The sequence below is a fragment of the Chamaea fasciata genome, unplaced genomic scaffold (assembly GCF_029207755.1).
Source record: "Chamaea fasciata isolate MVZ Bird 193981 ecotype frontalis unplaced genomic scaffold, bChaFas1.0.hap1 SCAF_5, whole genome shotgun sequence".
Lineage (NCBI taxonomy): Eukaryota > Metazoa > Chordata > Aves > Passeriformes > Sylviidae > Chamaea > Chamaea fasciata.
This window is the reverse complement of record NW_027094090.1, coordinates 3,429,223-3,456,262: the sequence shown is the minus strand read 5'-3', so window position 1 is coordinate 3,456,262 and position 27,040 is coordinate 3,429,223. Positions and strand designations below refer to the sequence as shown.

Here is a 27,040-nt window from a genome sequence, read left to right as displayed (position 1 = left end):
GATTGAAGGATGATTTTCGGAGATTATCTTCATGGATAATGAGATCCTGCTGGAATTGGGGACTGGACCCACCTTCGACTCTGCCTCCAGCCAGCTGTCTCTGAAGAGCTGAAATTTCAGAGAAATTCTTACATATTAAACATCCTTGGAGAGGTGACTCAGGTTGTTTATGGCTTACTCTGTAAGGAGTGAACAAGAGGAGAATGCAAGAAGCTCTCAGGCTGGCAGGGAAAACCTCCACGAGATCTTCTTTCAGCACGTCCAGAGTATGGGAGCTGCAGATTGGATGGTTTCCTGCTGCTCCTTTTATTTCCTCATACCTCACAGACAGATCATTAAACCAGCAGGGTGGGGCTCTTCTGCTTTGATCCGAAGTCCACACTGGTTATTCTCACAAGGAAAACCATCTCCCTTGATCTTCCCTCTCAGCACTGCAAGGCCTTCCGAACCATTCCAAGGATCATCTTCACACAGAGGACCTAAACCAAGATCTTGGGTTATACATTTTACAATTCTCCACCTCCCAGAGTTTAGACTTGTAGCATTTCTGAATTCAGCCACTCCAGTCACTAAAATAACACACGTCCCTGTTTTCATACCATTAAAGCTTCTCTCTGGAGCCTCTTGTGGAAAAACTCACGAGGTGCAATTCCCCAATCACTATAACCGATTTCAAATGGTGCTAGAAATTATTATTGACTCTGAACACCAAAAGAAATCAGTCATCCTCTAAAGGGGTTATGGAGATCTGCAAGGATGAAGAGTTATGTGCCGGACAGCATTTCCCATTGGAGAATCCCCAAATACTTGATATAATTCCTATTAAAGTACTGCTGAGGAAAAAAAAAAAGGTTTAGACAGTGAAAATTTTCACAATCAACCATTAGGTACACACATTTTTAAATACAGTAAAATACTTCAAAAAATATAATCCTGAAACACTTTTCCAGATTTCAGCAGACTTGGACAATGTGACCAACCACCTGTGGTCTAATTGTCGGTTGCTGGCCATGAGCACATCCAGCCACCAACCTGCATGCTGGCAAGTCTTATCACACAAAGTAAGTAACACATTCTGATCTGCCAAACATGCCACAACAAAGTGTCAAACATGCAGGAGGGATGCAAACAGCATCAAGAACTCAACGCAGAATTACCTGTTTCAAATTTGATTATCTGTCTTGTATGATACATGTACAAAGTATTTGCAAGTGTGATGAAGTGGTAAAACAAATAGACCTAGGTAAGGCTGTAAACAGGTTTTGAGTTGAAAATTTAGAGCACATGTAGTTCCTTATTCCTCACCCTGCTGTAGGAACTAGCTGTAGTAGTTTTCACTAGTTGGGCCAGTAAAATTTTCAATACTGAGCTACAATTCCGTATTTTACTTTTTTGCCTTGTTTCTGTCTCAGAACCTTCTTGGGTTCAGAAGTTGTTGCTCACCACTTACAAATTTTATAAATATGATGACAGCAAAATTTCAAAGAGTGATTTCACTCTTTGCATTGCTCTCCCAGCGGTCACCTGGGCCACAGACCCCCCGGAGTCCCACTGAGGGACTTTGTTTGGTGGTGGAGGTTAAGTGGAATGGCAGAACCTCACAAGGAAGATCTTGACTTTCTCTTCTTTTCCTCTCAGGCTCCCAAGGGTCCGTGTCCCTGACGAAGGCAGGCATTCTTCCTCCAAGAACACTGATTTCAAATGGTGCTAGACAATGAATAGTTAAATCTAAACCACCATATGAAACCAGCTTCCTGAGGGAGCTTGAGTCTAGCTGGGAGGATATTCCTGTAACAATAAATTGGAAATGCCACAGAAGAATACCTAGCCACGTCGGGTTTTTATTTTTCCTGTTAAACAGTTGATGCCTTTTTCTTATTCTTATCCTGGATTTTGGTTTGAGTCACTCAAATGCTCACTTCTGTTTTCCATTACAGTGCTACCAACAGAAAGAGAATTGCTTGCAGCAGTGTCACTCAGAGGAATTTTGTCAGTCAAGCCTGAACAACATGTACAAGGTTTTAACAAGGAATGAAGGACCTGCATCCTGCTTGTGCTGCTGTCTTCTATTAACACATTCTGTCTGCTGAGCTCTGCCCACAGCACAACTACATCCAGCAAGGACAGCACTGCTGCAAAACTCCCTCTTGTGACAGTGAAACACGTAAGATTTTATCAAATCTTCATTTCAACAGCAGCAGCACAAAGACCAGCTGTGTGACAGAAGCTGCACATCAGTGCCTGAAGGTTGAACATTCATCCCAAAGGTCATGCAGAGAGCCTGGAAACTTGCCCACCTGTCAGCTAGCTCTGGCTGAGGTGGGATTTGCAAACTAGGGGAAAAGTGTGTCTCCAAACCTAACGTCAAAGACTGAGTTGATTATGGGCTATTCAGACCTGGCACTTAGCACCTGGAGCCAGCATAGCTTCTAAGAAGTCTGACAGAGGGTTCTTTCCTGGAAATCTGCTACTGAAGTGTGTTCTAGACAATTTACTCCCTTTCAAACAGATTTTTTTTCTTTTTTTTTTTTTTCTGTTTTTTAATAACCACTCTGCAGCTCCTCATCTCAGCTGGCAGAACAAACATCAGACCCGAAGCCCATCTGCAGAGCAAGTCTCGAGTGTTTGCACAGCCCTGCTCTCAGTGACACGTCCTGGGGAGCACTCAGGTACACCACAGCCACTCAGAAAGGAACTAATCACCCCGGGCAGCGGCACAGAAGGCACCACAAGTGTCTGCATGGCAAAGGGAGGCACAAAGACACCCCGCGCCCCATCTGGTGCAGAACAACAGTTTGAAGGAAAACAACCCATCGGAGCAGGCTGGGCCTCCGCAAGCAGGCAGTTCCTGCAGTTACTGGAAGAGCTGTCACCACGCCAGGCCACATCAGCACTGGATTTATTGTGCAGCTTTTCTGTCCAGAAAGTGCCTGTGTGGAGCAGAGCAGGCAGGAAGCAGCAGGACAGAGCTGTGCCCGTGTCCACAGGCTCTGCCCTGAGCATGCAGCTGCCTGGGCAACTTCCACACAGGCTCACAAAACACTAATGGGTGAAATAAAGCTGCTTTAAAGTGCAGGCAGAACCAAACCCTTTTTCCTTCAGCCACGCAGAAGTCCGGAATTTTGCCTTGCTGCAGTGTTATCAAGAAGAGTGAAGCATCTTTTATTTTTTCCCTCCTGCAGTTTATTACACCTGGGTGTGCTCTGCACCTGCCTCTGGAAGCCCTGTGAAAGCTGATTTTGGTTGATAAGAACCACAGAACCACCGAGGTTGGAGAAGACCTCCAAGATTATTGAGTCCAACCTTTGACTTAATAATACCACCATGCTCACTAAACTGTATCATGAAGTGCCAGGTCCACTTGTTTTCTGAACACTTCGAGGGATGGTGACCACGCCACTGCATGCAGCCTGTTTCAATGCTTAACCACTCCTTCTGCGGAGAAATTTTTCCTAATATCCAACCTGAACCTCAGCTGCAGAAACTTGAGGCTGTTTGCCCTTGTCCTGTCACTTGTAACCTGGGAGATGAGGCTGATTCCCACCTCAGCACGAACTTCCCTCAGGTATATGAATTCTTCCCTGAGTCTCCTTCTCAACCCTCAGCCAGTCCCTCTAGAACTGACATTCCAGACCCTAAACCACCATCCAAGATGAATCCATCTGTTGAGTCCTGAGGACAGGCAAATATTCTCAATCTCCTCCTCTTCAGGGGAGAATGGAAAAAAATGTTCTCACCATGTAAAAAAAGTAATCACACCTGCTCCTCAAGTTTCATCACCTGCTGACAGGCAGCTCTCTCTTCGTTTACCCCAAGGACAACAAATTCAACCAGCTCAGGCTGGGAATCCAACTCCTGAAGAGGGAAATCAAGCCAGTGTGGACAGTTCTCACGAGGGCATCTGTCAGCGGCACAGATAACAAACTCCTCTCCAGGAAAATCTTCATGAGAAAAGCCCAAGAAACCTGAGATTCATCTGTGAAACAAGGAAAGCAGGGGCACTTCTCAACTGCCTCCCCCGGACAAGGCTAATTCCTGCTGCAGCATCTTTTCCATGCAGTTCCCTCCACGAAATCCACGGATCTGAAGGTGAGCTCCAGCTGCGTGGCTCTGCTTTACCACCACAGCTTCTCCATGTGGCTATCCAGAGAGCAAATTCTGCCATTTAATATCATTTGCACTTTTGAAGAAAGCATCTTTCAAAACTTGTAATAACTCTGCATGTTTCTAGAACGGGCTAATGAAAAACATGCTCGCACCAGGGCTGTAAACTGTCATTTCTAAATTGGAAAACCAAATGAACTGCAGATAGAAAGCTATTGTGCTGCTCCAAGATGCCTCCTTCTAATTAGGTGCTGGAAGTTTTAGAACATTTTCAAATGTTGGACTGCTCCATCCTTCCCAGATTTAATGATCGGAAGAGCTGAGGGCAATTTCCTTGCTGAACTAGGAAGAAGAAGAACAGAGGAGTTAATGTCTTCACATCTGCAAGTAAGAACTTGGGAAACAGGAAAGAACAAACCCAGCATTCAACGACTTAGGTAACAACTGCAGATGGAAGAGCATCTGATTACACTTCTGCAGTTACAAATTAAGTGTTCTGTAATCCTCCAGAGAGAATTAGGGGAATGACATGTCAGTGACTTTAAGCTCTAATCTTACAAGCTTCATAATTCATGTTTTTATTTGACATTGATGGGATCACTTCAATGAGTAAAGTTTTGTCTGCAATTAAAGCACTGCAAGAATGAAGTTTACAAAGGCTTTGTTTTGCTGCTGAATAATTGTAGTGATTTACAGGTGGTTTAACTGCATTCAAACACTTACTAGGGAACCCTCTCTCTTCCAGTGATGAATTCCCGCAGATTTCCTGCACTTGGAATGACATGAGAACTGTCTGTGACTCCAAGTGACAACTGTGGGCACTTTATCCCATTAATCAGGGATAATCAGACACAACATGCACTGGGTGCAACTTGGACAGACTTCCATGGTGGACTAATGATTCTGTACAGGAAATTCATTAAAAAATAAGTCCTACTGCTTCCTTTCCATAACAGGAGCCGTGTAAATGGATTTTGTTAGAGCTGCTCTCACGACAGCTTTATGATCCATCTGAAAGGCAGAGGCAGCCTGGAATCTGCAGACAATGGCCTGTGAGAACATCCCAGCTGACAAACTGCTCAACTTACTGTAACTTTTCAAATCCCTTTTTTATTTTTTTTTAATTTTTTTTTAATAATAGTAAGATGTGGAGCCGAGGGAAGATGACAGAGTGACAAGTCTGCAGAAAGGCTCTGTCTGTACCACGGGAAGGGACTGTGTGAGCTTCCTACTTAATGTCTGGCCATGGATCTCACTTAATGTCTGGCCATGGATCTCATTTATGAGCTGCTGCAGACACCCCATGGCATGATGGAGATGGAGGAGCCACTGAAAAATTATCTGTCAACTGAAAAACCAATTAATATGAAGCGCGGTGAGAAAGAACTGTCTACCCAGACAGAAACTGGGTAGAAACTGTGCAGTCAGTTACACATGTCTTTAAGGGATTTTTTTTTTTGGTCATTTTCAACTTGAACTTAAACCACAGCTATTGGAGAAAAGCTGCTTTATCTTTTCTTTTTCTGCACCATCAATCCCCCAGCGTTTTCACCACCAGTTTAATGAATTCCAACTATCAAGAGAGCTCATCCGCTCTGTAATTTGTCTTTTTTTGTTCCCTTCACTAAACAAGCAGGAAAAATGTTTTTAATTTGCAAGGCTGAATAAATACCTACTGTGTTTGCCAAGACTTTATTGACATTCATGGCTGTCTACAAAGCTGACTGACTTCTCACAGAGATGGTTTATCTCAAGTAAAAAAAAAAAAAATAAACCTGCCCTAACAAGAAGATGTTAATCTTCCTTAATAAAATAAATAAAAAGCAGCAGTTCAATAAATAATCCTGTGGCTAGTGAAAGCCCTTCATTCAGGATATGGTCCCAGAGCAGATTTTTGTTGAGAGCAAGATCACATAGCACTGGGACACCCACCAGTGCTGACTGCTGCCTCTGATGCTGCACTTCTTCACTTCTTGTCACCTTCAGCAGAACCAATACGACTGCCTGTGGGCCATGAAATTCATTCAAATGATCCTAATAGGAAGAAAAAAAAAAAAAAAGGAAAAAAGAAAGAAAAAAAAAAGAAGAAAAAAAAGAGAAGAGTTTCTTGACTGAGTTATTTTCAGTAATCTATTTTTTTCTACATGGTCAGGGAAGAGGTGGCACTGCATTGCTGCTGGGCTGGAAATGAATGGCTGGGAGTGGGCAGAAACTGACTAAGCTGGCACTAGCAAAAGACATGAACTGTGGAATTACACCTTGGATAGCATCAAATCCCATCTCTCTTGCTCAGCTGGTCATGAGGAGTTGAGATGAGTTTCAGCCTGCGAGGAAACACAGTTCTTGAACTTTCACGAGAAAATCAATAGACTGAACTCTGAGGTTCTTACTCAAGTTTTACTGGATTTTTACACAAGGCTCAACCTTCCCCACAGGCCTGTTTGCCCAAATTTTTCCGTCTGAATTCCTCTCATTGAACAATTCTGTCATCTTAAAATGAGCAACGTGCAAGAAACAAACAAAGCCTCCACAGCTGGAATTTCATATCATCAGAAGGTCTGTGGTGGTTTGATATAAACAGTGAGGAAAAGAAAGCATTTGGGTCATTTGGGAGGAAAATAATGACAAACCATTACTGAAAAGATTCCTACGCTGATGACAGTACTTCAAATTTCTTCCTGTGCTTTGTTTAGCTGCACTGAGAAGTGTTGTTAAGTGATCTGGGGAACATTCCTCTGGAACAGGGAAAGAGCCCTCAAATTAAGGCGATTATTTCCCACTAGTGAAACATCCAGTTTGCCCATTATGCAGGCACACCATGCATTTATCTTTGTACTTTCTAAGCTCCTCAAAGCTTTGAGCAGAAAGGCCTGTTGACTACGAGGTATGCACATGAACTGATACAAAGGAGGGACATGGATGTGCCATACCTGAGAAAAAACAGACTCTACCCGTACAGCCGTATTTGTGTACTTCTGGAATAATTCATTACTGACAGGTTTGTCCTCAGAATCTGGAAGAGAAAACACCAGAAGCTGTTTGAATTAGTCTCCTCTGTGTTGTTCTGCACAGAGATGAATTAAAACACAACTTGAGAATCACCTTTCTTTTCCTCCAGGTTTTACACAGACTTTTCAACCACGTTATGACTCGTCACAAGATGCACTTGTGTGAGTGCACTCACAATCAGAACAGGCAATCGAGGTGTGTCACTAACCCATCACTAAATACAGGCATCATGTTCCCTATGGAAAGAGTAATTTTGAACTAGAGCTCACCAAAAATTCACAAAAAAACCCCCAAAAAACCAAGAAAACAAACACCCTGCTGTCTTTGTTTCATAACAAAATGTGTGTGTAGGCACTCCTTGTGAGATGTATCCAAAGATACATCCGAACCTCCTGGTAGAATCCCTCGAGCTGCAGTCCACTTGTGCACTGACTGTGGCAGTGGTGCCACAGGGAAGTAACTCTTTGAGGAGGCAGAATCCATAAATAGCAGGTGCCAGAGAATCACCTGCTGCACAGAGCAACATCCTTGACATAGAAGTTGTCTCAGATTTACTCTGAACTCTGTTTTGAAACCTCATCAGGATGATTTTGGGGGATTAGCAGGGAAGGAAATCCTAAAAATACAAACACAGGCTTATCAAGCTGGGGGAAAGGCAGTAAGATGTTTTTGTGACAAAGGCTTCAGGATATGAATTATGCATTACCAAAAACTGACTTCAGTTTGGATGGGAGGAGGGAGATTTCTGTGCATCCAAATCCCAGCACAATGGGCACAAGCTGCTCCGCAGGGAATTACATACATCCTGTACAAACATCATCCATTTGAGAATCTCACTCTCCTTTTTGCCCGAGTATTATTTTGTGCTAATTGTGAGAATCTGAGGCAGAAAACCACAAATAACCTGCGAAATCCTTGGAATCAGTCTCCAGTCAATTCAGAGGGGGCTACTGAAACCATAAGGAAGCAGGAACAGTTTGGCTTCAGCCTCCCTCTATTTCTGTCCACATTCCCACCCTGTGCCCATCACCATAGCAGCTGACTGCTCCTTCTGCAAAACACCAACCTTTGGGGCAGGAGAGGCAGGAAAAGAGGTGGTTTTTTTGGTTTTCTTTTTTCCCCAAATGGATCACCGTTTGCTGGATAAAAGCAGCTGATGCTGTATTTTAGAAATTGGACAGGACAGCCGTAATAAAAAATGTAATTCCCTGTTGATTGCTGAGGTATGTTAATGAGGGTATGATAACGAAGCAGCCACTCACAACTCACTGCTGATTGTCCATGTCTTACATTATAAAAACAGTCCTTTTCATTGCCACCGCTGCCTTACACATTTCAAATCATCTCAGTGGGGTCTGGGAGAAAAACAACGAATAAAAAACCCAAAATATTTCTACAGCTTGAAATAGTTCTTCTGACTTACAGCTTTTGGGACGTAAGAGTGATGAGTGTCATTTTTAGCAACCACCCTGGCACCGTGGCTGTTATATAAGTTTCAATAGAAGCTCTAATCCCACCCCTGAGCAGAAATGCCCCTGTCATGAAGCACTCCAAAGCTTCACCTGCTGTTTGTATCCTCGTGCCACGAGCTGGACCACAGCCACTTCTGTCCCTAACAAAGTGAGCTCTCAAAACCAGGCACCCTCTGCTTATCTCCAGCACTGGATTAATTTGTGCTGCTCCACACATCAGCATGGCACTTTGTCTGTCAAAGCATGGAAAGTGACCTGGAAGGAACTGCTCTTATGTATCTTTAAAAAACGATAAACAGCACAAAAACATTTATTAGTCTGTGTTGTTTTGTTTGGGTTTTTTTTTGTCTGATATAACACAAACTCAGACTATTCCACGATTACCCAGGAGGAAGCGAAATTAAAGTTATCACGCAGAAAGAAGATAACAATTAAGAAAGATAGGAAGTTCAATCAGGCCACTTCAAGTTCTAACCTCAGCTTAATTCCCACGCCTCAGGAACACATTGCAGAGGACCTTTCAGTCAAAGACAAATGTTCTGTACTCCTCCCCTCACTTATGACACTGCAGAAAAACCCTGAAACCCAAGCCAGGAATATTTTCAGAGCGAAATGAAGCACTTTAGAACCTTCCCTTGTTATGCTGAAGAAGCAAAGAAGCCAGATGGGGCACTGAGCAGCCCGGGATAGTGGAAGGTGCCCCCTCCCATGGCAGAGGGTTGGAACTAGACAGTCTTGAAGCTCCCTTCCAACCCAAACCATTCTGTGATTCTGTGAAGCAGAAATCAGTATTTTTTGCAGATATTCACATCCTACATTCTGCTGCTGCACAGTGACAAATACATATGCCAGATACATTTATATACCACATACTTCACAGCAGGAAAAATAACCAGTGCAGAGATCTTACTCCATCAATGTACTGGAAACAGAAATTATTTACCTTTCAATTTGCACGGATTTATAAGCAGGTTTTCCCTCAAACAACATGTTCCTCCTCTGGCACATGCAAGATGCCCTCTTGGGATCAGCACCTGGAATTTATAAAATGGTTTATTTAAATGCATGTTTGCATTTCCACTTCATCTTCCCCTCATGAAATGCAGAGAAGTCACACGGTTATGGTAAAAATAAAGATTTTAGGGATTGATCAATGGCCAGTCAGCCATGCTAGGGACTGGAAGATCCAGGAGATGAGAGGGATCTTCACTGCATGCTGATCATCTGGATCAACTGGTGAGCATCTGGCAGTGCTGGAATCAATTCCATCTGCACAACCATGCACAGCTTAGAATATTTACTAATCCTTACTCCTCAACCCCTTTTACTACTCAGTTTGTGCATGTGACTTCTGGGACAGGACAGTCACATCATGAGGATAAAAGGAGACATTGTGCTTCAATAATAAACACTGGTGCTGGCACACGCCATGGAAATTAGAGAGCTAATTAGAGGACAACATAATGCTCCATGTATTGAACACAGCCAGGCAAGGGATGGGAAAAGGGGCTGTTGGATTCTGAAAATACATTTGTTTTACAGACTTGTTTTTGCTTTGATCTACAACATCCATTAAACAATTTTAGTTGCGTTAGAAAAACACGTCCCTGTCCATCAGAAAACATAACATACATAGATCTGAATTACTTGTGATCTTTTTTTGTCTCCTCCCCACAACCGGCTCCACCTTTTGAAGCTACAAATAAGGTCAGCTTCCCAAAACTGGAGCATTAAAGGATGGATGAAGTTCTGATTTTTTTGGGGACTTGAGAAACTCAGTTTGTGCAGTAGGTGTTTACCTTCCCAGTGGTTCCCAAGGAAAGAAATTACTGCAGCAGGACAGAGTCCCTGTCATGGATCAAGACAAACTGATCTAGAAGCTTCATATAAACCAGAATAAAATGAGCTTGGTTTCTAGTTTAGTGCCTGAGGCAAGAAAGAGACACACACCAAAAAAAGAGAAAGTATAAGGAAGAGTAAGACAATAAAACCTGATAGAAAGGCAGATTAACAACCTTTCTACTGTAGGCATCATAGGAAGATGAAGTTTTAAAATAGAGGCTTAAATACAAAGGTGTTTTTGTGGCATTTGCAGAGGGTTGGCATGGGGGAAGGCTCCTTTCTGTTGACACAGAACTGAGCTGCAGCAGATTGCTATCAATCCACGTGTACAAGCCACACAAACATCCTGGAAGGAAAACAAAATGATGCACACAGGTGCAGGTCTGGAACTTGACTACAGAGAGAGAGAGAATAATCAAATCCATCACTGCAATGGAAATCTGGGAAGAGAGAAGATGCAGAATGTGCACACAGAGAACATAACATCACTGCACAATTAAAAATGTGATTAAGAAAGACCACAAAACCCCCAGAATCATGATCATCCATTCAGAATGGAATCTCAAATGGAAACATGACTGAAGCTGTTGCAAGTTTGACCAGTGTAAAAAAGGAAGGACGAAAAACTAGTGTTAATATTTGGTTAAGAAAAAGCTTTGTCAAAGCTTCCACTGAATTCAAGAGGCAGATGTCAGTCTGGAAGTGGTGTAGGATGGAATCACAGAGGTGAACACTAAATTGCAAATGACTGGTATAACTTCCTAATTCTAAAAATGCGGCCATTACTAAACTAAGGAAAAATAAACTTTAAAAAACCCTAGTGATTCAGTCAATGAGAGATTTCACTCTTTATTCTGCCAGTATTCAAATTCTCCTGTTTGTAACAGACATATTAAGTTAATTAATCAATTACTAAATGAGTTCAGTTAGTTCACAGCGTGTAATTAATTTATGCTCCTCTGTTAACAGGCACATCCTAATGTCACTTTGCACTATTTTGCAAATTCAATTTAATTTACTAGACACAATGAGAAAAAGGGAATTTTGAAGGCAGAAATAAAACTGCAGCAAAGACAGATGCAAAACCTATGGAGATAATGTACAACACAAACAGCATCTGGCAGCAAGGTCCCTTCCCTGCCCAGCAGTGCTGACTATTCTGAATTAACTTTCTTGTGGCTGGAACAGGTCTGGGATGTTGGATGCAGGAATGAGGCAGCTGCCAGCCCATGGTGGCGATGCCACAGACATTTCCCTGCAGCTGGACTGACTTCTCATTTCCCTCACCCCTCCCAACCCTTTGCAAACAGTTTCATCAAGAGATCCCTTTTTTTTTTCATGGAACTACTCTGGATTTCTTTGTGGTTTTAACAGTGCCCAAGGAAATTCACTCAAGAGGAAACTCACTCCCCATAATTCCTACTGTAGCCACTGTGAAGGTTAAAAGGATTAAATGGTTGAAGTGATGACTGGGATAATGAAGTATGTGCTGCGTAACACCAGCTGCACAGGCCTTGACAGAGTAAAGCTTTAGGAAAAAAATAGAAGAGGGAAAGTCTTTAAATATAAAACCTGACAGTCCCTTGAACACATCTGCACTCCGAAGTCCACGAGTAAAGCAGGAGCTGGGAGGAAAGCTCTGGATGGGTGTTGGGATGGAGGTTTCAGGCACCACCTGCAGCAGTGCCAAGGTGGGAGCAACCCCAGATGGGTGGGATCTGCCTCTCACACTCACTAACCCTTCCAGCACAGAGGGGAAAATAGCACAGAAGGAAAATAGTGCGCCCTCAGCCGAGGAGGGAAACCAGCTGAACCATGGTAACACTGATCGGCTGCAATTACAGCTTTGTTAACAGCAAAATTAAGTTAGGTTTCCATCAGTACCAAGCCATAAATTTTTTCTTGTGCTGGTGCAACACACATGGGGCTGGAGCTCTGGGAAGGCCAGTCCTGTTTCATGGGTGATGCAGCATCAGGCAGGGAGACATGACTGTTCACAGGGTCCCCTGCCATGAGGCTGGGAGTCTGCGGGCATCAGCAATCTCAGTTCTGCCTGGATTTTGGCAAGATTTAGGTACCTAGACTCTGGAGTGATAGAACTTTCTATTCAGCATGTGCTGTACCACAGTCAGAGGTGTCTCAGCTGGCATGAGGGAACCTGCTTCTCACCTAGACTTTTCTGCAATCAAAAAGCAGCCTAAACATCACTAAGTGCCCTGGAAGAGCCTGAAATTCATCGAAATCCATGCCAATACTAGAACCCTTTCCAGAACAAGGCTGCACAGAGGCCCTGGTGGTCACCACCTGGAAACAGCAGAGACCCTTTCCGTGCCTGTTCAGCCTTCAGCTTCACACCACTCTGGAAAACTGGAGTAGCACAGATGCAAAATGTAAGGCTGAACAAGTCTCCGCATCATTTGTGGGGCTCCTGGTACCCAACAGGCTTTTCCACACTGACCCTGAGCTTCCCTGTGCTCCCTGCCAAGCACACACAACCTCAGAGCAACTGATGCCCAAATCCCTGTCTAAAGTGTCACAAACAAGGTTCCTCTAGAGTGTCTCTCTCCACAGAGCTTATTCTGATTCCAAAATTACAGACATCCACACCTCTGCCACCTTCTCAGCACTTCAAGGGTCCCCCCAGCCTTTTCAGTCTCACTCCGTCCTATTCTGGTGGAAAAGGAGCTCTGCCTTGTGATCCAGGACTTTTTGTCACATCACATGTAGGAAGCATTTTCTAATTCTGGCCCAGGCAGTTGAGTTCCACACCCAAGGGCAAAAATCCAGCATGGATACAAGGAACTGGGCACCTGTGTGCTTTAAAAGCTCAGTACTGGGTATTTCTGAAGAGGGTGTATGGTGCATGTACAGGGGAACAGAATTAAGCATCATTTTGATCTGAAGCTTAAAATATACAACCCTTCCTGACCTACGTCTGTATTTGCCTGGAAAATAGGTGATATTCCTGATGAAAAATGAACAAATAAAAGACTTCTCGAGGTGTTTAAAAGAACAGTAACAGAGAGAAGACAAAACTGATTCAGATTACAGCACAGCACTGCAGTGAAACAAGGAATGAGGATGATTATGTTTGAGGTGCTGTAATTGAAGACAAACTGCTACAGCAGCTTGCTAATTCTATTACTAATCCTTACATCACACTTTCCAGACTCCTTATGGATTTCCCTCTTAACTTCCTCTGCTTTATCAGCATTTTTTTGGCAGAAGGAATTACAGTAACTTCTGCTATGAGGGAATAAGTGTGTCGGGGGTTGGTGAGGAATTTTCCCTTGGATTTCCAGACTAGAGCATCACTCTGCTTACTGTGCTGTCTCCAACACCTAACTGGAACAACCTACATCCTGCCCTCAGGGCCATGAAAGTTGAATTAGGTTTCCATTTAAGGTGAGGGTAAAGTGTATCCTGTGTGGATGTGACAAGATAGACTAAACCAGCTAAATTACCTGAAGTAAAAATTCAAACTACACTGTACTGCACTGTAAAATACCATATAGATCTGAAAAACAATGTAGACAAAGCAAAAAGTCAGAAGTCTGACAGACCGTAGGAATACAGGTGACGAAACTGTGAAAATTCATTTTAAGCTGTATAATTAAGCCCACACCACAAATACTTCTTTTTCTTCTCCTTAAATACAAGAGCCCTCACTTCAGTGTCAATATTATTAATAGATTGCTTTGTACCATTGCCCATGGGTGCAAACCCCTTTCTTTAAACACCCCAGTCCTAGATATTTTCAGATGCAAAGGAATGGAGGGCAAGGATTGGCTACAGTGCCCCAAATCAAACTTGTGGGTTTTTTTCTGCCCAAATCCATAGTTCTGCATCCGAAAAGACATGCTGAGCATATCTGCTGCATCACTTCCCTGAATCCCTGCCAGCTCTATCTGCTCTCTGAAATCCCCTGCGGAGATTTCCAACACACCGTGAGCCCTGCACAGCTCCGCCTCCGACCCTTCCTGTTAGGGACTCCTGAGCAATGGGTTTTATCTCATTAATTCAGTGTTTTTTAGGAAACTACTTTTCCCTGCCAGTTCTTAAACCCAGAGGAATTTTCTAGATGTGCAGTGACAGCGCATGAGTAATAGCTCCCTCATTAAACTACGAGGGAGTCATAAAACAAAACAAATTGTTCAGCTTCCCAGTGTTTTTCCGATTTGCTTTCCCTTTCCAAGTCCTGTAGTGCTCACAAACATCCAAACTATCTAAGTGACGTCATTTCTAGTCAGAATTCTTAAAGGAAACAACATGTCCTTTGCCTGTTGCTCAACCCTCTGGTATTCTTGCCATCATTTATTTGCGTCCGAGTAGTTTCAAGTAATTTTATTTTTTTTAAATCAAGAGCTAGTTGTGCCCATGTGAAACATGCACTTCCAAAACACACCATGAAAAGCTTGTCTGGCACGGGAGAAGAGCTGTGCTGTGTTTACTCCTGCTGGGAACAGGTTCTTTATCCCATTTTGAAACCTGGGAGTCACAACTATACAGAGCAGTGATTCAAGGAATATTTTGAAAGGCCACGATTTCTGCATTGTTTTGAGAGAATGAGACAAGATAAGATCTTTGTCTCCTGTGTTTCTGTTCAGGATGAACAGGATACCAGAACATGATACCGAAACAACTCTGGGAGGTGAAAAAGCTTGAAAAGATTTGCATTTAGTATTTATTTTGGCAGGCTTGCAGAAGTGCTAACTACTATAATTTTCAAAACAACCCTTTAAGGTGCTCTTGCAATCCTCACCTTAAGATAGCAAAGAAAGGACTGAGTAAAGTCAGTCCGAGGTGACCTGAATTCAGTGCTCAGTGTTTTTACTGAAAAACGAGGTTTGCTTCAGGAAAACTTCAGCTCCTTTCGCCTGAACAAAATCCGAGAGCCGCAGAATGAAAACCATTTCAGACAGCCCGAACATCTCACACCACTGAGATTTTAATTCTTTTTAAATCTTCTAACCAACAGCAGAAAGCAAAGGAATGAGATAAACTGGGAGCTCCAGACCACAGTCCCTAACATGTTTGGCAGCCGTGAGGAGACCCATTACACTCGCCAGGCTCACTGACCTTGCAGATTTCTCCAGGATTAGAAAACAAACCAGCTGTAAGCTAACTCCCTTTTACAGGGAACTGTGCTCTGTATCTGCAAGTAAATGTTTTGATGCTGCTGAATAATTAGCAGCTTTAAATACACATCTGAGTCAGGCAAAGAAGTGATGAACGTCAGGGAAAGACTACTTGAGCAAAAGGTGAGCAGAGACCTCAGCCCAGAGCCTCAGGGATGCTCAAGAGCCTCACTGCTGATGATTTCACTACGAGTTAGGTATTCAAACACCTCTAAGGACACAGGCTGTCAGAATTTGCCTCTTTACACTGCTTTATAATTGGCAACAAAGGTGGGAACAACTTGCCAGCTTCGCTTGTCACATCATCCTTACGACAGCGCGCGGAGGTACCGCTGAGGAAGGGGGATTTCGTCAGGACTGAAATACATCGCAGACACCGTGGCAGATGGCACTGGGTGAACTGAAATGGAATTGAAAAGTTCAGGGTATTTTAGAGAAGGTTCATTTAAGATGAAACGAGGCAACAGCTTAAGAAATACAGAACAGCGAAGGGAGACAAAAACATATCCTCTTCATCCTTCTCCCGACATACGGAGATGCTCAATGAACTAAAACGATTGTAAATATTTTGGCATTTACATCACAGCCACAACTGAATGCTGACTTGTCCTGATACCCTGGAACCTCCCCAGACATACAGCCCCCACTGCCCTGCACACTTTGCAGTCGAAAGGCCGAGGAAATCTCTCGTCATCTGTTTAAATGCAAAGCACAAGTGAAGTCGAGACCTCACAAGAATACGCCAAAGCCAAGACTGGGGAAGGGTTAAGAAATTAAACCCTTGGGCAGATACTGGAAGCACCCAAGATTATTAGATTAGTATGAAAAAGCAGAAATAACCCTTTGAATCTTTAATAACTGTCCTCTACAAGGACTCCCTCACCTCTCCCTAAAGTCTTTTTCACTGGCTGCTGCCAGAGATGTTAATGGAATGGGCACATCATAGGTCTGAGACTCTGCTGATGCGCTAAGATACAACTCAGTTTAACGTTTCAGGAACAAGCCTGCTACTGAAGCAGAGTTTGGACAGCATTCCCAAAGCCACAGAGCCCATCAGGCCTGTTGATAGCTCCTCATTAAAAGAAGCAACAAGGAACAAAACCCCAACCTCTTTTCCAGGCGGTGAATGACACCAGCATGAGACTGACAACTTTCAGGATGAGGTCACCTCCTGTTTCCCTTCAGAAATGAAGCTGGCAAGTACAATTAACAATAATTAAAACCTCCTTTCACAAAGGGACACTACACTTTTATTATCTCTGCTGAAGCCTAATCAAAAAAGCATCACAATGGGCTTGTTGATTTTTTTTTTTTTTTAAAACCAAGACACGATAAAAGACAGAAAAAACCTGGGAATTAAGAACAGAAACCCTATTTTCTTAGGTGCCATAGTATTTTGGCTCAAAATACGTATTGTCCCCCTGCTTCCCTAAAAGAAACCCAGTACTCACTAGATAGCCATGGGAAAACATAACCAAAAATTTTAATTTACCAAAAAAAGAAGCTTTATGGATAAATGAAAGTGCTTGCAAGACTGAAAGTTATATGGGAAGTACAAGCAACATGCTGTAATCACAGTCATGAAAAGCTCCTGGTGTTGGATCCCATGATTTTCTTCAGCACAGAGTTCCAGCTGCAGTAAGTTCCTTTGCATCCCAATTTACTATTAAAAAAAATATAATTATATGAGAGCCAAACCCCATCCATGCATTCTGCTGCACATCTACAGTGCAAGAACAACTTCATAAACCCTTTAAAACGTTTTTATTTTCTCTGTAGACATTGAAGGTCCCACTACTGTTTATCAGGGAAGATATTGTGCCATCGGCGTCTCCCACCATACGCAACAGAACTGCCAGATCAGATTTACCAGTGAAGCTTTAGGGTGCAGATTAAACCCTGGCAATGGGCTTTCACCCAGAAACTTGAGTGCTTAAATCACTTATAGAAGTGTGATTACTTTTGAAAGATTTAGTGTTACAACCCCAAAATGACCCCACTGCTGTGCAGAACACGCTGTGCTTCTGAGCGATCTGAGCGGCATCGGCAACACGGGTCCCCTTCTCCCCGGAGCGTGGGTGGATGATTTTCCCAAGACTGAGCCAATTTTAGGTCAGAAGGGTAAGCCCAGGGAATGAGGAATGAGAGGGTTAAGTGGGAAGCAGGCAGAGTGGAGGGTGAGCCACACAGCAGGAAGCCCACCTGCCCCCGGAGCGATGCCCGCCAGACGAGGAGCAATGCCAGCCCACAGCCCGGAATAGCAGCAAGGCCGGCCGAAGGGAAGGAAATGTACAGTCTTAGGCAAGAGGTCACCCCAGCCTGAGCACATCAGCAGCACATCAAGTATGGTTTTGCAAGGGCCTGACTCCATAAATCCCCGCTGGTACCAAGGGTCATGACTCAAGAGGCCAAAGACCAAGGATGCTGTGACATGATCCGGCCACCCTGTCACTTCACAGACACGAACTGAGTGTAAACAAGGAAACCACGTGGCATCCGCAGTGTCATGTAGTGACTTCCTGAGTGCCACCCAGGCTCACATCATTGCCTGCAACATCTCTTAGCTCACACAGAGCCTGCAAAAATGGGAACCTTTAAGCACCTATTAGCGACACCCATGCCCGCCATCCTCCGTGACTCAGGAATCCGTTTCTGGATGCTCGCGTGCATTTCCCGCTTCCTTTCCCTGCAGTGCACAGAACAGAAAACGGAGCTGAGTGCTGACACAGTAAGTAGATTGATTGCAGTATTTTGCTTTTTGGACCGAGTCCCAATTTCAGTCTGATCTGGTTCTCAGATAGGAGGCTGTACATTGTCACAGCGTTTGTAAGAGCGGTTGCTACACTGATTCCACGAGATAGGCGAGGCTGCGCATCTGCATATCAGAAAACCAGATCGTGCACACTGCAGATGCATCGAATTTTCTCAGAATAATAAAGTGCAGAGAGACACTGAAAAGAGCATGGAAATCATTTGATGGGCTTCTTCCAAACGCGCTGGTAAGAGTTACAGGTCAAATCTGCAGGGAGTGATAAAATTTGCATCGTTATGTTTTTAAAGCCTTTTGAAAAGCGAGGATTTTATAGAAGTTGAGACAACAAGCCTGGCAGACAGCAGATTTAGAATGGTTTGTCCTATTACTGCAACACTGACTGTGGATCATGCCACAGAAAAACTCAACTTCCAATCAACTACTCAAGTAACAGGTGAAATTTTCCCTGTGCTCAGCATCCAGAAGATGTCACCAGAAGCTGAAATTAAGCACACAGGTGCTTCCTGCTGCCTGGCACATTGAAAATCACACCTTTCAAAGGATGGTTATACACTTAAAATGGAGATGTATTAACCACTCCGTAACACTACATAGATCTAAAGTACACAAGCAGTTCAGAAGATCCTTTCCTACATATTATAATCCCAACAGATCCCTGCAACTTCTTTGACACTATTTTATTAAGTTTACTCCAGAAAGAATGCAGCCTTGCTAATCCACATGGCATGACCCTTATCTTTTAACAGCTGTAGCATTTTGAAACAATTTTTGACAGGAATTCACATGCTATGACATCACTAGGATTTGATCTACACATATTTTAGACCAAAATCTTAAAGCTTCCAGGCATCCCCTGAAAGACTGGAGGAAGGTCTTCAGAACCCTCACTTTGTGTTAGTTGCTCAGCATTTCTTCTGGTAAATGAACCATAACATTTTAAGCAGACAAACTGCCTCTCACCAATGTATTGGTTCTACCAGACTGAGTAAGACAGACAAACAGTGAAAACGTATTTCTGGCAATAAATAACAAGCTGCTTTGAACTATTTTTCAGCCCAGAACTGCAAATTAACAAGTCCATGCACAGTCTCCATCACAAAGCACTGTAATATGTAAAAAAGGTGCTATGAATTTTAATGCAAAGGTGTGTGATGTATCTTCCAGATGGAAAGCATTAAAAAAAATGTTATTACACACACATATTTTTAATATTAGGCAAATGAGACATCTTGTATGCAGCCACGTTCTTGGGGCAGCTATCACAACTGAAGTGCGTGGTTGATCGTAGGGAATTAAAAAAATATATATATTCAGACAAAACCACAAAATCACAAGGGATGGGTGATGTATTTTTACCACCCTCCTTGCCCTACCCCTTTGCAGCGATTTAAATGGTTTCAACATGTTAAAAAAAAAAAAATAAAAAAAAAAATTCTTACTTCTTGAAGCTGTCTGGTTGTTTTCCTACAGACATTACGCAGTCACTACAGACATGAACTGCTGTTTTCTGGTTTGCCGAAATCAAGTGAGTGGTTCCCTCCACTTTCTCTTGTGCAACAAACAGAAAAACTCTGGGTAACGAAAGCATTAGAAGATAGAACCTCCAGTAATAAAATCTATTTTATAACAGCAAGAAACAAATTTAAGATATGATGTAGGGACTTCAGGGAGACCTTGAAACAGCCTTCTCCCACCTCAAAGGAGCTCTAAGAGAGCTGGAGAGGGACTTTGGACAAGGACATGGAGTGAGAGGACACAGGGAATGCCTTCCCATTGGCAGAGTGCAGCGTTAGATTCGATATTAGGGAGAAATTCTTCACTGTAAGGGTAGTGAGGCACTGGAACAGGCTGCCCAGAGAAGATGCCCCATCACTGAAGTGTTCAAGGACAGGCTGGATGGGGCTTGGAGCAACCTGGGATAGTGGAAGGTGTCCTTGCCCACGGCAGGGCGTTGGAACAAGACAATCTTTGAGGTCCCTTTCAACTCAAGCCTGTGATCCTGTAACTTCATGTCAGTGTGATGGTTAAAATATGATCAGAAAGGCTCGGAACTCTCTGGGGCAAAATGAAGCGAAACAAGCCAACCCAAAAGATTTTTTTTCTCATCAATGCACCTTTGATCATGCTGTTCACAACTTTCACCACAGCAGCTACAACATGCTGATTCCTTATGCAACCCAAGCCTTGGAAAAGTCAGTAACCTCCACTCCTGCAGCAGCTTCCTGCACCTGCCCCTACAGGTAATAAAGGATTACAGGGATCAGAACTGAAGTGTTTATGAAGCTTTGGTTTTTTTCTGCTCAGCAAGCAGCTGGGTTTTTTCTTAAAATAAAAGGAGTGGCTGTGTCAGGGAAGAAAAAAAAAAAAAAGAAAAGAAAAACAACATAATGAAAAGGAAGACCACACCCATATGGAAAAAAATGGCCAAAGACAAAGTAGGCTTATTGCAAATGCTGCGCAACCCTGTCACTGACAAAAACAAACTATTAATTAGCCAGAAGGGAAACTCAAAGGTTCTCATTCTGCGTGCATTCAGAATCTGTCCACCCTTCCACAGAGGGTCTCACGCTGCTCTTATCATCATGGTAAGTTTAAATATCAAGCAGAACAATAAACAAGCTTCTAGTTAGTCCTGCCACTGTAAATATTTTAACTGTGTCCCTGCAGACCCACAGGTGGCAACTGGGAGCAGAGTTATTTGACAAAGCAGTTCCGTTCCTGCAGTTCCCAAAGCATGGGTAAACACCACCAGGCTCTCTGCTTATGTAAGGAATGCAAATTTGAGGGTTTGACAGATCTACAACCCAACAGGCTTCTATTAAACATACCCCCAACGTTCCTCTGGATTTTATTCTGCACAGTTACTACAGCAATCGAACATCAGCAAGAGATCTGGGCTGTTTTAAAGGTAAGAAACATCTGCTTAAGTACAGCAAATTGTTTCTGGATTTGTCTAGGATTAAAAAAATGAGTAAACGCTGACTACTGTACAAGCTGACTTGGCTGCAGTTCCAAGCTTTATATGAAATTTACTTTGCAACAGGTGACCATGTTCAAGATGAGGAAGATTTCATTGAAATGGTCCAGAAAGTCTGGAGCACATCTGTCATAAGGAGAGGCCAGAGAGTTGGGGGTGATCAGCCTGGTGAAGGCTCCTGGGAGACCTTAGAGTTCCTTCCAGTGCCTAAAGGGGCTTCAAGAAAGCTGGAGAGGGACTGGGGACAAGGGCCTGGTGTGACTGGACAAGAGCGAATGACTTCACACTGCCAGAGGGCAGGATTAGATTTGGTATTAGGGAGAAATTCTTCATTTTCAGGGTGGTGAGGCATCTTATCTGGCTACTGATGAAAACCTGCAGGGACTGGTGTTTTCAGAACACTGCATATGAAGTTATTCCTTAGTTAATTCCTTTTTGGCAGCTAAGAGAAGACCTGTCACTTCCTGCAGTCACTCACCTCTATTTGGGCTTCAAAGGGACTTGCTCTATTACAGTAAATATTGAGAATGTACTGTGTACAACATAATATGACTTAACGGGGCAGCAGAGACCTTACCTTGGACAAGAGCCTGACTGCACCTGACTACAGCGAGGTCACAGCTGGGGCTGTAACTCTGACACAGCAATTAATAAATACAGGTACAGATTAGTCACAGTGAGCGACATCCAACCTTACAGCACTTACAGTTAAATATCCTAATAAAAGCCTTGTCAGACAGGATCTGGTAATAATTTAAAGTTACTTTACTTTCCCATCTCCTTCAGTAAAATTAAAGGAATTTAAGGTTTGGGAGCTGTCTTCATGTATTGCAGGTTTGTAATTTCAGTATATCCTTCACCTTCACACCTTTTATTAGTCAGGTAACTCCTTCCCCCCTGAAGCTCTGGGGTCATTTCAGCTCCTGGGAATGCCCACGACAAGCTGCAATAAACCATATGGACTCAAAGTTTCTGTCCGTGACTTTGTTAGAACCAAAAAAAATCTGCAAATCCATCATTATGGTCTGACATCTTTCTGCAGGAACAGCAGCAGCATGCAACCAGCTGACCAGGGTGAGGACTACTGTTTACTCCAGGCCCAGACACAGTGAAGCTCAGGCAGAGTAAATCACATGTCACCCAAACCAGCTGGGAAGCAGCAGAGGCCAGTGGGGTCTGTGTGCTGCCCTGCACACCCCACACCCGCTGTGGCAGCTCTCCATGCCCTCTGCCTGTTTCCAGGAGGGTGGCTGCTCCCAGTCTTTCAGGTATCCTCACAGACCCAGCCCACAATGCTACTCCAACTCTTCCTGCCTCCCTCCCCGTGCACTCACCCCCTCCCACCTCCTCTCTCACTTGCCAGTCTCGTTACCCGCCCACTCACACTTTCCCTTACTCACTCCATAACCCACCCATTTTCATGTTCCTCATTCATCTCCCCGTTCAGTTGCATAACCTGAGCCTCAAACACCTCCAGGACACTCAGGGGGAGGAACTTTGCCTCCCAAGACCCACCTGTAGGTGCCTCTATCATCAGCATCCCCATGCCATGCATCCATCCAGCTTCCCAGAGTTTGAGGGAAGGCAGCCTACTGCTCTGTGCTTCCCCTGTCCATGAGGCTCCATAAGATCAATCTCCACTCACATCACTGCTGATCTCTCCTGCCATCCCTTCTGGATGAGCCAAATGCTTTCTTTGGACAGAGTGAGGATGGACGGAGTAAGGACTGGGCAGTGCTGGCCGTGTCTCTGCCACATCCACGCGTGCTGTGCCTCCAGCAGGCACCCAACACTTCCCCACCCTGCCAAAACCCCATTTCTGCAGGCTTCCAACCCAGCCCTCCCAACCTCTGGGATCCTCTGGAAAGAAAAACAGAGGTAATGCTTCAGGAACGTGCAGAGGACTGGGGTAAAGGTGCTGGACCATGACCAGAGGGCAGCTCTGAAGGGACTGGCTCAGGCCAGCATGGCCCTGCGCCAGCTCACACCAACCAGTCCGTCCTTCTCTCATGGGGTGACTGCAAAAAAAACCCAGTCCATTTGCCCTTTTTATAGCCACTGCTTTTTTTTGTTTGTTTGTTTGGGGTTTTTTTGGTTTTGTTTTTTTTTTTTTTTAAAGGAGGGGATACTGATGTAGCTCTAAGTGGTCAAGACAAAGGAAAACTTTCGAGACAATCCTCCCTGGGCATCCGAAGCTTCTGGTAGTGAAGAGCAAGCCCTGAGGAAGAGACAACAAACAGGCAAACCTCAAATCCCACAGAAACAAGTAAAACTATAAAAAGAACAATAGTTATGAAGAACTTGAATGGAAAGCTGGGATGGGGGGTTGAGGGAGACTCCAGTAACTAGACTGCAACTTCCACTAATTCTGTCACTAATAGAAAACTAGTTTTTTTGGTTTCCCTGCAATGCCCTCTGCAGACTTGCCTGCACACACTGCTTCCTCACAGTTTAAATGCTACAATGGAGTTAAAAATCACTTAAATTTTATCTCCTCCATACAAAAACATTTTCATTTCCAATTCAAATTGGCCTTTTCAGGTAATTTTCAACAATTTCTCAAATGATACCAGAACAGACCACTCTCATGCTACAATAAAATACACGTCTGAGAAATTATACTATTAGCAGTTCAATTTAAAACCTATCTTCAACCAGTAGAATTTTCCCAAATCCTGAAAAACTGAACATGCAGCACTTAAGATAAGTGATACATTTAATATTCAAGAGCACATAATACTATTCCACTCATATTTACGGGCTGTTAACACCAGAGAGAATTACTGAAAGATGAGAACGTAGACTTAAAATAATATGAAATATTATGAAATAAAGAAATGAAAAAATTTAGGGCACATATTAGGCAAAGAAAAATCTTGCCATCAAACTTCGTGGGAAAGATTCCAGAGGATCAAAGTGCAAGGCCCAGTCCTTAGAGTATCTCCAGCCATAAAGCGCAGGGGGGAAAAGAAAAGAAACAACCAACCCACAACCACCCAAAACCACGCAGGAGGAAACATGTACTGGCAAGACGATGGCCTGGATGATCTAATGCACTTTCCATCTCTAACATCTCTGATTCTGTAATTCCATGGAAGCTCTCAGCATAAGGCTGGCCAACTTCTGCAGCAACCCAATCGTCTGATTGGTGTGTGATAATCACAGTGCTCAATTAAAAGGAGGCCCTTGTAGCTGGGTGTTGTAGCTACTCCCTATCAAAGCCGTGCCGCCAGTAGGGATGTGACTGGCGGGGGCTCAGTAATGACAGGGTTGTGGGGAACTCTCCTAAACAGGCACAACAGAATTTATGTCATTAAAGACACCATCATCACCTTTCTTGCAAAACGCCCGGGGTCAGCTTTTGACAGTGGGATTTGATAAGGCAGAGCTCAACTGTGTCAACATTTATGTATGCAAATAACTTTGCTCCTACGTGTGAGCGAGCCTTAGAGCGGCTGGATCTATATTACACAGCATTTTTTAACATTTTTAACTATTTAGCTCTTGATTTGTGTGCTGAGAAAATCTCCCCTTAGGGTAAAATACCAGCTTGTTTCTCAGATCATGTGCTTTGTTTGCTATTTTCAAGTTGTTAGGTAAGCACACATGCAGGAAGAAGACAGCGCAGAAGGACGCATGGCATGAGCACACCTCTGGGGTTTTAAAGGAGGTTGTATGAGAAAAACGGATTATAGCAACAGCAGTAAGGATCAATCACAAAAAAACTGAGAGAAAAATGAAGAAGAGAAAAAACTCCAAAGCAGTAGAGTAAAAAGCAGAGGCATGTAGAAAGATAATCCTTCCCAACTGTGCTGTGCCTGCTGCAAGCCAACTGCCCGAACCACTGCTGCCCTGAGACGTCATGCAGAGAGAGAGGGATTTAGGGGTACTTCAGCTTTTCTTGTTTTCTTTTTCCCCTGGCCAATGGAAATTCTATCCTGACTCTGATTACGACAGGATGCGATTCGTGGAACAACAGACAAAGGAAAGTTTTGCGAAAAGTATGAACAGAAGAACAATTTGCGACGCTGTCTGAAGAAATGCCAGTTTGATAAATGCCAGGAGACTATCAGGCTCTATAAAGTTTATTTCTATATATTTATATATAACAGTAAAATTTAAGACTGAGGTTGGATATTGGGAAGAAATTCTTGGCTGTGAGGGTCAGGAGGCCCTGACACAGGATGCCCAGAGAAGCTGTGGCCACCCCATCCATGTAAATGTCCAAGCCCAGGTTGGATGGGGCTTCGAGCAACCCAGGATAGCAGAAGGTGTCCCTGCCCATGGCAGGGGGGCTGGAATTAGGTATCTTTAAGGTTCCTCCCAATCCAAACCATCCTTTGATTCTATGATCAATAACCAGAAATTTTAGCAAGGGACGGACTCCTCTCTGGCACTACACAGTATTATCTTAGGTACTTTTCTTTTTCTTAGGTACTTCTGCTCTGAACAGATTCTTAAGTTAAATGCAAACACCTAAAATCCAGATGCCAAAGGAACACAGGAAAGAGTGTTCAACAGATTGCTTGTTTTGGAGAAAAAGGTTAAATTTGCTTTTCCTTGAGCTCCACTGTGATGAACAGACAGGGAAGGTGAAATTTCCTGAACATGCTGATGAACTTCATGCAGTTGTCACTGTAAGTGACAGTGTCACCTTCTCCTTTCCTTCTGGCCGTGAGTTCCTCCCACCTCCCCATCAGAACCAGCAGCCCCATAGTCACGTCATGGGATGTAGCAGCTCTAATTTCCCAAGAGAAAATAAATGAAGGAGAGAAATCACTTCTTCAAACCAGCTCAGCAAATTGAGCTGCTCAGTTTGAATCACTCCAAGGCCACTTGGTCATCAGGGATGGTCATGGGAAGAGCTGACCTTGAAACCTCCAGAGCAGGTACCCCCTGCTCACACTGCAACACCAACAGCAAACCAACATCCAACAACCACTGCAACCCAAAGCCATTTCCACAGAAGACAGTATTGTCACCTTGAAGCAGTATCCCACTGTCCCCTGGGAGGCTGGGCACTTCTCCCAGGGCTGGGCATTTCCCCTCCTGCAGATCCCACCTCCTGCAAAGTCCCTGAACCAGCAGGCTTCAAGCAGAGCTTGGGCTGAGGCTGCTTTCTGCCCTGCCGCTGGAGCTGGGCCAGCTCACAGAGGAATTCAAAACTCACAAAGCCATAAAGAGAAAGCCCTGGAGGGCAAGTATGACTCCATGAGAAAGAGACTCCCAGGAGAAGGGGCAGAGCCCTGTATTTCTGGTCTCTTCTCCACGAACTGCTCATGCCTACTGCACTGAAGATTACATAAAATGTATACATAGTTCCCTTTATATTAAAGCTTCAAAAATACATCCTATGAGCTATATAAACACACCTAAGAGCCAGTGAGAGCTCTGCCCTAACAGGAGAACAGCATATTCCTACCTGTATTCTTGGAAGTATTTTTATACTTGGTGGATAAAAGCAAATCAAAGAGCAAAGCTGAGATCTTCCCAGGTATGACTCACTTCTGCCAACCTCATGTTTTGGCAATAAAACTGCATGCAACACTCTCACCTGAGCCTGTAATAACAGGTCATGTGGGGAATTTCTGTAGCCACTTGGGTTCTTAAAGGTACAATTCCGGTGCCCAAACTTTGGGGAGAAGTGAAAACTGCCTGTTAGTGTCCATTTGCTGCACCAAGGAACACCTGCAGGCCCAGCAGGACATGGCAGCACTGCCTAGAG

At 43.7% G+C, this 27,040-nt stretch overlaps 1 long non-coding RNA gene across 2 annotated transcripts in view; it reads right to left on the bottom strand.

The window, feature by feature from the left end:
• Positions 1-1,759: 1,759 nt before the first annotated feature.
• The window catches only part of LOC136289171 (uncharacterized), a 117,660-nt gene continuing 92,379 nt past the window's right edge, over positions 1,760-27,040 (bottom strand). For both annotated transcript variants that reach the window (XR_010720730.1, XR_010720731.1), the window contains exons 4-6: positions 9,529-9,619; positions 7,035-7,117; positions 1,760-6,138 (exon numbers count right to left, since the gene is read on the bottom strand). This is a non-coding gene — a long non-coding RNA (uncharacterized lncRNA). The remainder of the gene's footprint in view (positions 6,139-7,034; positions 7,118-9,528; positions 9,620-27,040) is intronic.